Consider the following 13,356-nt stretch of genomic DNA (forward strand, 5'->3'; position numbering starts at 1 on the left):
GCTAAAGTGGAAGAAATGAAGAAATAAAAGAGATGTATAGAAAATTGCAAAGGGCAGCTCAAGAAATCAAGTGGAGTATTCTAATGAAATGTGCAAAAGCCTGAAGCTAGAAAATCAAAAGGGAAGAACACACTCAGCATTTTCCAAGGTGAAAGAACTAAAGAAAAATTCAAGACTCAACTTGCAAGATGGAAGAATTTTATGGGAAAAATAATGAATAAAACAGGAAGGATCAAAATAAGGTGGAAGGAATACACAGAGTGCTGTACCAAGAAAGAATTGGTCAATGTCCAATCATCTCAAGAGGTATACCATATGAACAAAAGCCAATGGTATTAAAGGAAGACGTCCAAGTAGCACTGAAGATATTGGTGAAAAACAAGGCTCCATGGACTGATGGAATACCAATTGAAATGTTTCCACAAACTGATGCAATACTGGAGGTGTTCACTCATCTACGTCAAAGTATTTGGAAGATGGCTGACCCAGCAGTTAGAAGAGATCCATATTTGTGTCCATTCAAAGAAGGGTGACCCAACAGAATACAGAAATCATTGAACAATATCATTAATATCACATGAAAGTAAAATTTGGCTGAAGATAATTAAAAAATAGTTGCTGCATTGCATTGACTGGGAGCTGTGTGTCAGACATTCAAGCAGGATTCAAAAGAGTACATAGAACTTGGAAAAGCATTGCTGACATCAAATGGTCTTGGATGAAATCAGACAATACCAGAAAGATGCTTACTTGTGCTTATTGACTATGTAAAGGCATTCACTGTGTGGATCATAACAAACTATGAATGACATTGTGAAGAATGTGTATTCCAGAACACTTAGTTGTGTTAATAAGGGACCTGTACTTAGACCAAGAAGCAGTCATTAAAACAGTACAAGGGGATACTGAATGATTCAAAATTCAGAAAGGAAAGGTGTTGTATCTTTTAGCTATATTTATTCAATTTGTATGCTGAGCAAATAATCTGAGAAGTTGGATTATATGAAAAAGAACATGGTACCAGGATTGGAGGAAAACTCCCTAACAACCTGCAATATGCAGATGATACAACCTTGCTTGCTGAAAGTAAAGAAGATTTTATATACTTACTGATGAAGATCAAAGACTACAGCATTCAGTATGGATTGTACCTCAATGTAAAGAAAACAAAAGTCCTCACAACTGGATGAATAAATAACATTATGGTAAACTGAGAAAAGATTGAAGTTTTCAAATATTTCATTTTGCTTGGGTCCACAATCAATGCTCATGGAAGTAGCAATCAAGAAATCAAATGATGTACAGCATTAGGCAAATCTGCACAAGATCTTTAAAATTTAAAAGGCAAAGCTGTCTCTTTAAGAAATACCTGACTCAAGCCATGGTATTTTCAATAGCTTCATATGCATGTGAAAGTTGGACAATGAATAAGGATGGCCATAGATGAATCAATGCATTTGAATTATGGTGTTGGAGAAGAATATTGAAGGTACCATGGACCACCAAAAAAACAAACAAATCTGTCTTGGAAATTCAATCAGAATACTCCTTAGAAGTCAGGATAGAGAGACTTTATCTCTTGTACTTTGCACATTATCATTAATATCACCTGCAAGTAAAATTTGGCAGAACAGACCAGTACCTGGAGAAGAACAGCATGCTTGGAAAGGTGGCGGGTCATTGAACAAGGGGAAGACCACCAATGAGATAGATTGACACAGTGGCAGCAACACTGGGCTCTAACAACAGCTGTGAGGTGGCAGAAGACTGCGCACTGTTTCATTCTGTTGTGAACAGGGTTGCTATGAGTCAGATCCAACTCAATGGCATCTAAAAACAACAAAGACTTGGAGTTAGAAATCCAAAAGGGAAGAACACACTTGGCATTTATCAACTGAAAAAATTGAAAAAAAAAAAAAAATGCAAGTCTTGAATTGCAGTGTGCCAAATATTGAACAACACCTGTGCAACAAAAGAATTGGTTGCGGTCTAACCATATCAGGAGGTGACAGATGATCAATAGTCAGTGGAATTGTAGGAAGAAGTCCAAGCTGCACAGAATGCATTGGTGAAAAGCACAACTCCAATGAAATGTTTCCACAGTTAATGGAATACTCGAGCTGCTCACCTTTGCTAAGAAATTTGAAATACAGATACCTGGCTAACCAACTGGAAGAGGCCCATTGTCATGCCTATTCCAAAGAAAGGTGATCCAATAGAATGTGAGAATTATCAAACAATATCATTAATATCTCATACAAGATATTTTAAGAAGCTCTGGTAGTGTAGTGGTTACGAATCGGGCTGCGAGCCACAAGGTCAGCAGTTTGAAACTACCAGCTGCTCCGCGGGAGAAAGATGAGGCTTTCTGCTCCAGTAACGATTTATAGCCTTGGAAACCCTGTTCAGGGTCGCTATGGGTCTGAACCAACTCGAAGGCACTTAACAACAACAACATGAGATATTTTTGCTGACATCAACAGGAAACTTTGAGAAATTCAAGCTAAATTCAGAAGAGGTCATAGAATGAGGGGTATTGTTGCTGATATCAAATGGATCTTTGCTGAAATCAGAGTATATTAGAAAGATTTCCCCCTGTATTTTATTTAAAGCCATTTGGCTGTGTCGATCAGAACACACTATGGATTACATTCCAAAGAATGGGAATTATCTGTGCACAAGAAGAACTGAGAACAGAACAAGTGGAGGGCATGATTTCAATTCAAGAAGGGTATGTGCAGGGTTATACCCTTTTGTTATGCTGATTTAATCTGCATGCTGAGCAAATGTGAAGCTAATCTCCATGAAAAAGAGCACAGCATTGGGACTGAAGGAAGACTCATTAACAACATGCAATACACAAATGATACAATCATGCCTGCTGAAAGTGAATAGGACTTAGAGCACTTGGTGATGAAAATCAAAGACTACAGTCTTCAGTATGGATTACACAAAAAAATCTTACAACTGAACCAATAAATAACATCATGACAAATGGAGAAAACACTGAAGTTGTCAAGGATTATATTTTGCTTGAATCCACAATCAATGTCCATGGAAGCAGCAATGTGTTGCAATAGATCAATTCAAAGTGTTAAAAAGCAAAGATGTCACTTTGAAGACTAAAGTGCAGCTGACTAAATCCTGTTGGCTAAAGGTGCACAGAGGGGATTGTAATCATTACAATGATTTGCTGATTGTAAAAATGGTGATCTGCCCTGTAAGCCTTTACTCACTCAATATGCAATAAAAGCTTTTAAAATAATAATAATAAAGTGCACCTGACTCAGGCTATGGTATTGTCAATCACTTCAGAAGCATGCAAAAGATGACCTATGAATAAAGAAATGATGTTTTAAATTTATGAGATTAGCAAAGAATATTGAACATACCATGCATTGCCAGAAGAATGCACAGATCAGTCTTGGAACCAGTACAGTCAGGATGCTCCTAGGAATCAAAGATGACAAGACTTCATCTCATGTGCTTTGGACATGTTGTGAGAAGGGACCAGTCCCTGTGGAAGGACATCATGCTAAAATGTCAGCTGCAACCATGGGCTCAAGCATAGCTCTGGACCGTGCTTAGTTCTGTTGAATCTAGAGTGGTTATGAGTTGAAACTGACTGGAGAACAACTAAAAAGACCACCACCACCTCAAACATGATGGTTGGATGAGAAAAGTGAGGCAATGCATGCGAAGCATCTGAAGTAACTGTTCAATAGTTGGTGTTTCTTTGTTGTTACTGAAGTACAGTAGTTGATTGTTGCTGATGAAGTAGGATTTCTATCCTTCACTCACTAGCTTGTTCATCCTTTAGGGATTCTCTGTCCCCTCTAGAGTCGATTATCAATATTTTGCTATGCCAATTTGGGGAAGCTTTACTACTGTGTTGTTTTTTTTCTAATGAGGGTTAATTTAGATCTTTAATTTCAAAAAGTCATTATATTAGAAAGAGAAAATGCACACAGCTTACATCTATGAATACACAATTTATTCTGCACAATAGCTGGTTGCTACAGTGTAATGGGAACATTTGATTTTCCATCTTAAAATAATTTTTAATTTAATCGTATAAAATAAAAATCCCAACTTAACTTCCAGGTATAAAATCAGAAACCCAATAACCCCAGGCATCCAAAGTAGCTTGATTTCTGACTAACTTGTCATCAGTGAAAGCAAATTGAACAAGATCAAGCACTGCTTCACAACTGGAAATGAATCCAAATACCATCAAGAGAGCTGATGTGCTGGGTACAAATTTTACCTAATGTCAGAGTCTTGTTTTATGAAGGATGGAGGAGGGTGGTTGTGGTTCTGTTTACTTTTAGAGGGAGTTTGCAAAGGTTAGTCTATGTTCCTGGATTTGTAGATGATTTAACCTTGAGGGTCAGAAAGAAACCAAAGAGTAAACACAGACAAAGACTTGTGACTTGCTCACTTAAAAGTGATTCTACTGCTCCTTCTCCTACCTCCCACTCCTCCTACCTGAAGAACAGTGAACATAGGGGGAGGGATAGTGAGCACAAAAGAGAGGGATGGGCTGGTTGGCTACAAGACAGACAGTAGTTGTCTGGGCCACCCATGTTGGAGCAGCTTGACAAAACCTCCTATTAGTAGAGTTGGGAAGAGTCATGATGCATACATTGATAGTAGGAGATGTGGATTATGAGACAGACCAAGCTCTCAGCTTATTCTCCAAGGTGGGACTTTAACCCACCTTACCACCTTTTTTAAGGTTTGTGGTGGTTCAGATAGTTTGTGCTGAACTAATAAACTCAAGGTTGGCAGTTTGAACCTGCCAGAGGTACAAGTGAAGACAAAGCTTTGTGATCTGCTTTTGTTAAGATTATCAACTAAGTCAACCCACTGCCATTAAGATTACAGACAAGAAAAGACAAGAGTCTACTCTGTAACACATGATGTAACCATGAGTTAGACTTGATTCCATGGCAACTAACAACAGCTTTCCTATACTCCACTCCCTGTATTTACCTACCATAATAGGTGAGTTTCTCTATTATTTCACCTCCACCATTCAAGGAAAAAAGCAAACTTCAATTTCATACTTCACTTAACATTATTTTCTTATCTTAAGTGACTTATGTGAGGGGGCTTCAAAAGTTGATGGAAAAGTCCCATTATCTTTCATTTACACTTTTGCAGGAACTTTTTTTTTTTCATGTTTTATTGTGAATTATGTGATCGTTTACAAGGGAGAACATTAATTTTACATTCATCCTATCATATATCGTTTCATTGTTGTGGTTACAATCCCCTCCAAGCATCATCAACCAACCAAAGGGTATACACTACAAGCCTGCCCCCCAGTCGTCAGCACACAGCCCCTCTCCCTCTCTGGGTCTAAAGTCCCCAGACACTCCATCTCTCCATGTCACCGTCTTGGGGGCATCACTGCTTCTCTGGGTAGGGTCCCGCTCTCCGCTCTTCTCCCTTGATGGTCCCAGGGACCTCTACTCTTAGACTGAAAAGTTAATCACTCCCCTCCTTTTGCTACAAAACATCTACCTTTACATTTCCAACTCTCACAATCAGTCCTGATAACAACTATTCATTATTGTAACACAAGAGACCTATCCACATTACATTTCACCAGCCCTGCCTAGACAGATTGGATACTACTCAATGGAGATTCTACCTTCCTTCACACCCTCTGGATCTAGGAACCCTCTTGAAAGTTTGTAAACCAGTCAATTCTTACCTTTGTAGCCCCCTCCCCCACCCCCCCCATTTTGGGTAGCCAATGTCCAAGTAGCCCATCCCTGTCTACTCTGTGTATGAAAGGGGTAGGAATGATCCTTGTTGTAAAGATTTATTCCCTCTTTTGAGCTACTTGCAGGAACTTTTTGAAGCTCCATCAAAATTACATATTCACACCCATGTTGTTAAGTGCCATTGAGTCAGTTCCGCCCCATAGCGACCCTGTAATAGGGTTTCCTAGGAGGAGCTATTGAGCTTGAACCACTGACCTTTCCGTCCAAACGGCTTTGCAGTCTGGCGCATTAACCCACAGCGCCACACCAGGACTCCATTCACACCCATACTCATATGAAATTATATTCTTTGATGAATATCTTCATATTTTTGAATCGTCTCACACACACACCAACCCCATACTCATATTCAGCATGTCCACAACCCCTCCTAAAGCAGAAACAATGCTATTGTAATGCTAGAGGCAGAGCCTTCAGTGAGAAGACAGTTTTTCATTAGAATCACTCATCCAGGAAAACTAATATATTCATTATAGTTAAGGCAAGAAGTTTAGGGTTATTGTACAACTATTTTCTTAGCTTTTTGAGGTGACATCAGAAATTAGAAGATCAATGTGAGAGTACACCAAAAGTATAATTTTCTTTTTGTTTTTTTGTTCTTTTGTTATTTTTACAAAATCACCTGTTTTGATCTCCAGGTCAGTATAAGCCAGAATTTCTGTTTCTGCCTTAGGTGTGACTGACATAGATGTGCATCCCAGGATCAACAACACTTTAGTCCCTGTTGTTCTTTTCCAACCTTAACTTTCCTTCTTATTGTTGTTAAGTGTTGTCAAGAGCGTTCTAACTCATAGTGACTCTGTGTAGGGTTTCTGAGGCTGGAAAGCTTTACAGACACAGAAAGTCTCCTCTGCCTCCCATAGAGCAGCTGGTGGGCTCCAATAGCTGACCTCATGCTTAGCAGCCCGGTGCTTATACTACAACATGGTTTTAGGGGTTTAAAACCTGTCTTAATGGGGACTGTGGCAAACTACAAGTGCTCACCCTCATCTGCAGGTGAGCAGCTTTTTTCAGCACCTCTGCATGTTTGCTTTTCATTGTTCCTAGATTCTGTCAAGTCTATTGTGACTCAGGAGGGCTCATTATGCAAAGTCAAACTGCTCTGAGAGGGAAGCAGATTCCCCAGAGCTATTTTTTAAGGTATCTTTGCATGTGTTTGAACTGTCAACCTTTCTAGGTTTAACCTTTGCACCACCCAAGGTTCCTCAAAGCATTCCTTTATGGGAAAGCATTTTTTCTTTGCATTCTCAAGACCTAGCTCAGTGTCTGGAGTACTGTCAAGTCAGCCCCCAACAGAATGAAACACTGCCCAGCCTTAGGCCATCCCCGTGACTGGTTGCAGACCTGACCATTGTGAGCCATAAGGTTTTCACTGGCTGATTCTCAGAAGTAAATTGCCAGGTCTTTCTTCCTAGTCTATCTCAGTCTGGAAGTAGCAAGTCTCAACTGACAGGCAACTTTTTAAATACTTTAAAAGAAACAAACTTTATGTTGTGAATTGAGTGAAGGTTTACAAAACAGATCATTTTTCCACTCAACAATGCATACCATGTCACCTCAATGTAATATCACTTCTTCCTCTTCCTTTCTCTGTTTCCTGTTTCCATTCCTCCTTCTTTTCCTAACCCTTCTGAATTTGGTCTTTGATGCTTTTGATATCCAGTGTTGATTATTCTAACATGTGCATGCTTAATTTCCAGATCTGAAGGGAGACCTAGGGCCATAGTCTCTGGGGTTCCACCAGTCTCTATGGGACTAGTAAACCCTGTCTTTTGTTTAATCATGGAGTCCTGGTGTGCTGTGGATTAATGCACCAGACTACAAAGCCGTTTGAACTGAAAGGTGGGCAGTTCAAGCTCACCAGCCACTCCTAGGAAACCCTATACAAGGTCACTATGGGTCGGAACTGACTCAATGGCACTTAACAATAACAACAACAACAATCATAAATACTTGGTAAATGTTTTCAGAATGGATTTCTCTTTACAAACAAATCCTACATGCATTGTTTCCACAGAGAACCAGAACTGGAGACATAAAGGAAATCAATGGAGTCTTGAAATTAAAAGGAAAAGGTGATGGAACATATTACAATACTTCTTTTATGGAATCAGTTTTTTTATGACCCTTATTTTTCTTTTCTGTTTGCAGCTATTCTTTCCTTGCCTGACCAGCAGAATATCTGTCTTGCAGACAACTCACTCTCCTTGCATAGATGATCTCAAAGGGCTTTTTGACTCTGAAAAGCCCATGACCTTCTAATGATACCTTGAGTTTAAAGTAGCAGTTTAAATTAGAAAGAAAAAGTTAAATGGGCTGAAGCTTTCAGATTCAGATAGGAAATATGTGAGCTATAGAATTCTAGAAAAATCTGTCTCCACAGGAAATGTTTGAAGTTAGATAGTGAAAATATTTTTTAAGGAAAACTGAAATTGACTGGGCAGTAAACAGACGATGCAGCATCATTTGAAATGCAAGGAATTTTTCCTTCTGTGTATTTTCAAGATACTTCCTCCAGAAGCTGAAAACAACTACTGTTGTTAAGGTAACTTTGACCTGTGACATCCTACAATGTCTCGGAATAAAGCATACTCCTTTGGGTTTTCAGTGGCTAATATTTTGGAATTTCTTTTGAGGTACCTCTGGGGAGATACAAACCTCCAACTTTCCAGTTAGCAGCTGAGTGTGTTGTAACTGGTTACACCATTCAGGATCTCCAGGAAGCTTAAGTTGGGTGGTGGTGTTGGTTATGTGCCGTGGAGTCGGTTCTGACTCATAGTGACCCTGAATAGGGCTTCTGGGGCTGTAAATCTTTATGGGAATAGAAAGCCTCATCTTTTACCGGCAGAACTGCTGGTAGTTTCAAACTGCTGACCTTGAGGTTAGCAGCCCAATTCGTAACCACTATGCTACCAGAGCTCCTTCTTAAGTTGGGAGTTTTTGAATAACACACTTTAGACCCTGAACTCAACACAGTTTGACCCAGGAAGTACTTTCCAAGCCACTTTTTACGTGGCTGATGACAGAAAGGAGTAGTGGCAGATACAGAGTGTAGAAACAAAGACGCCGACTAAAGACCATGGCAGACTGTTGTGTTGTTGTTGCTGTGTTTTTGTCCTATGGTTTCTCTCTTTCAGCAGTGAATATGGTGAAATAAGCCTGGCTCTAGAGTCATGATGATCTGGGTTCGAGCTACGGCTCTACCACTCATTAGCGGTGTGACCTTAGGCAATGGACTGAATCTATTTGTGCATCCTGACTATCCCACCAGGTGGCTCTGGAGATTAAATGCAATATGTCTGTATCAGAAAGCCTGACTTAAAGTAGGTGCTGAATAAATAGCTCGATGTCTCCTGAGAGAGTCGTTACCACTATGCCTCCAGTAATCTGAAAAATAGATGTGATGTTTTGAAGGTAAAGGAGCCAATTAGAATTTATGACTGATGGCATGAAGACATCATAAAAGTAATGTAATGACATAGCATTATATGGGAAAGAAAATTTTAATAACATTTAAAAATGCTATAATGACAGTAGAAAATTCTACACCCACTACCTATTCATTAGGACAAATGAGTAGGAACTTCAGTTTTCAATGGACTTGACATTTTAACACCCATCAACCAATCTACTCTTCCTAGGTGCTACGATCAGTGAAATGGAAAAATGAATCACCAATCTTTCTTTTTTAATCAAGAAAGAAAACCTCCCCCTCCTCTTTGCCTTTTGGCAGCCATTTCCTGCTAATCCTCCCATAATGTTTCTTCAATTGTCCTTCTCTTTGTTATTCAAAGACACAGTTCTCCTCGTTCACTCCCCCTTTTTTCATACAAGGACAATGGGAGTGACTTCTTACCTTGCACCCTTACCTCCAGCTCTTCCCTCACACCGTCAGTCCTTCTCCTTACCACAAATTACTCTTCTTAAACACTGGTTTTCACACACTAGGCCACTCTCCTACTGAGAACTTTTCATGGTTCCTACTGTTCTCAGGACTACTATCTAGACCCAGCATGAGTACCTTCCATAATAGAATTCCAATCTACTCTCCCACTTTCATTTCTCATCTCTCCCCACTACAAACTAGTTCAGAATACTCTTTGCTCTGTCATCTGAACACATCATATTTGGCTTACACTATGCACTCTGTTTTCTCCAACTTTTTGACTATCAAATTCCTACTCCCATTCCAAGGTCCAGCTCAAATCCCTCCACTTTGAAGCCTTTCTTGACCACCAATGTGAACTTTTCCCTGAACTACTGGGACACTTATTGCTCCACACACATTGACCACTGTACTTCCGTGTTAACTTTATAGGCATTATCTTACCACTGGTATGAAATCTTCAAAGACTCGAGGTCACAACAAGTTCATATATTGCCTATGTTTTTGCTTATTGGGGATCCATTTCCACACCAAAGGATCTGACAGATACTATTGGCAGCCTATAGACCACTGAAATGAAACACAGACGCTGCCTCTGGAGAATCCTTAGCAATACATACAGTAGAATATTTTTCTTTATAATTTGAAGCTTGATAACTTTGCAATGACTAAAAATGGTCCTGACATGAAAAATAATATGCAGTTTAAATCTTCATGTGATATGAATGCCATGATGTACAGGAAAGGAAAGGAGATGAGCCATTCAATCTGGAAACGAGACCATTCTGTTGAATGAGGGGGGAATGTGAGTATAATGCCTACATTGTTGTTGTTAGCTAGCACTGAGTCAGCCCCTGACTCATGGTGATCCATGAACAATGGGATCGGACCACTGTGATCCAGACTTTTTACTGGCTGATTTTTGGAAACAGATCTCTGGGCTTTTCTTCTTAGCCCACTGAACCCTATTCTACATCATAATAATATACAAGCCTCCAATGGCAGGAAGGTGGTTGCTATACTACAGGCACATTGACAGGGAATCAAACCTAGGTTTCCTTCATAGAAGGTAAGAATCCCACCACTGAGCCATCAGTACCTTTATAATGCCTATTTGTTGCCAAGTGCCAACAAATCAGTTCTGAACCACAGGGACCTCAAGGAGCAGTTGGTGAGTTAGAACTGCTGATTTTGCAGTTCAAACCTACTATGTGTTGGTTACAAATGATTTTGCTCAAGCTAACATTGTCATAAACTACATACATTTTTTTTTTTTCTACAATGTGTGTCTAATCATTCTCAGCTATACTTTTATTACCTTCATAATGTTTTGAGTTAAAGAGCCTCTCTGGTGCCTGAGATAGAAGATTCCACTCTACGAATGCAAGCATTGTTCCAGTGCCCAAGAGAGAGATTGACTGGAAAGTTCATCTCTTTCTAAGTCTTCAGGTGGTTGTGCTACTAAAGGTCTTTCAATCCCAGAGAGTAGATGTGAATTAACTCATAACCAAATGCAGTAAATACCTCATGATTGCTTACAACTACAAAATGGTGTACTATAGGTTTTTTCTAATGCCAGAGGATCATCAGTTCAATAGAGAGAAAAACAGGACCATCTATTTCTAGAGTGTTAAGCCCTGCAGTTTATTATTTTAGTAGACAATGTACATAGGCATCAACTTCCAATGAGAAACGTAATAATAGAAGATATTAGAATGTTCCTTTTCATGAAGCTGTCCTTGGAAATTGTACGATAAATTGTACCATTTTGCTCTCTCACATGACTAAAGTAGATGCTCAAGAACAGAAGGACAGGACAGGCATAGAAAAAGCAGGTAAGGCGATTCAGGTAGGACCAGCAATCCATAAGTGACCATCAATTTCAGGTGAACGCCTAGACTAAATCTGAACATGAGCTAAAAACAGACTCTTTAAGGCATGATGCCAGTGATGTGTGATCAAAGAAAGGTGAGTTCGAAGAACATTGGAAACCAAGTCAACATTCATAGTGAAAATAGACAGGCAGATACAGCTAGAAATACTAATGATGGGAAACCATCATTTCCAGGCCAACTGCATGCCTACAAATATTATGTACCATATATAACTTACCTCATGAAAAACCATATTAAGTTGTACAGATGAGAAAAATGGGTCTTAGAGATGCCAAGTCCCTTTCCTACAGCCGCCTAATTACAAAGGGGTGAAGCTGGGAGTTTGGCTCTTAACTATCTGATCCACTGATACAATCAAACAGATCCAAACTGCCCAAGATAGAAATGTAAGTGAAGTCGGAACTGGAAATATAGAAAATAAGAAGTCTGAGAGTTCTAATTTTGTCCTTAGGGACAAGTGGTAGAGGAAATAAAGGAAAAGGGATAAAGGCACTCTCCTTTTTGCAAAAGAAAATAAAATAGCTTCTTGAAGTCAAAGAACTGACATACCGAAGATCGTCTTAAGAATTACAAGAATTGCTGACCAAACCAGTTACCCATCTACTCTCAATCCAGTCCTTCTCAGGCTTGGGGTAGAACTGAGTATCCAGGGCAGGGCTGAACCTTGGGAATGAAAGACCAGTGTCCACTGGTGCCAGTGATGGAGAAAGAAAGGAAAACAAACAATACTAGGAGCTCATGTGCTACAGCAAGATCCTGGGTTCATCTAGATGTTCTAGTCCCACAATCAGAAGAATTGATCAATCTTCCCTTAGAAGCTTCTTATTGTGACCCTGCTTACTCGAGAGACCTTCCATGCTCTGCCCAGCCTATGGGAATCCTCTATTAGATCTACTCACTCATTGGACACATATTGATCAAAAGTCTATAGTGTCAAGGCTTTGAAGTATTTCCTGTTTTCTTGTTTACAAGAGCCAAATTTACTGGAATTTAAAATTCTCTCGAGGTGATCCAATTCCCATTGCAGGCATTCTGTGACAGCGTGCAGTGTGTTTGAGACTCTGTAAAAATTCTGAGGGCTGTCAAGCTGATCCTGGCAAGATGATGAATGCCATGTTCTGCCAGATGGGGCAGGTGCTCAATTTAGAACATGTAGGTGAATGACTGATAGGACATCTTGCCGAAACCTCTCAGATGCATTTTACAAAGTTCCCCAAGTATGTAACAAACTTTGAAAATGACATAAAATTGCCTTGGCTAAACTTACATGTAGGCTGACTGCAAATGCTTTTTTGTTGCAGCTCAAGGATTTTCAGGGCCTTTGATTCACATAGGAAGGAAAAGGTTTGTGAGGGAATACAAGAATGTCAGGGAAGCAGTCCCAGCCTTGCACTTGGGTGTAATGCAGCCCAGAGGAGCTCAGGAAGCTTACGCTTAAGTGATGTCTGAATGCAAAAGTAAAAATGAGGGATTTTCAAATGCATATTTGGTTGCCTGCTACACAGCTGAGAAAATTCCTATCAGAACTGCCACTAGGAATACAATTTGAATCAGATTCACCATCTAAATTTCTGCACCATGACTAATGATTTTAAATTGCCTAGAAAGACACGTGACTTCTTTGTGCCTGGGTTTTTACCTGTCTCTGACGTGGAGAAGACACTGTGGGACCACTTCTGCCAGTTCAACAAGGCTCACATTTGCAAAATATTGATCCCCTCAAGGACAAGGAGGCTGACTGCAGTATAGTTCTAATCGACGTGTGATGCATCAAGCATGG

This window comes from Chrysochloris asiatica, unplaced genomic scaffold (assembly GCF_000296735.1).
Source record: "Chrysochloris asiatica unplaced genomic scaffold, ChrAsi1.0 scaffold00006, whole genome shotgun sequence".
In the NCBI taxonomy this organism is placed as follows: domain Eukaryota; kingdom Metazoa; phylum Chordata; class Mammalia; order Afrosoricida; family Chrysochloridae; genus Chrysochloris; species Chrysochloris asiatica.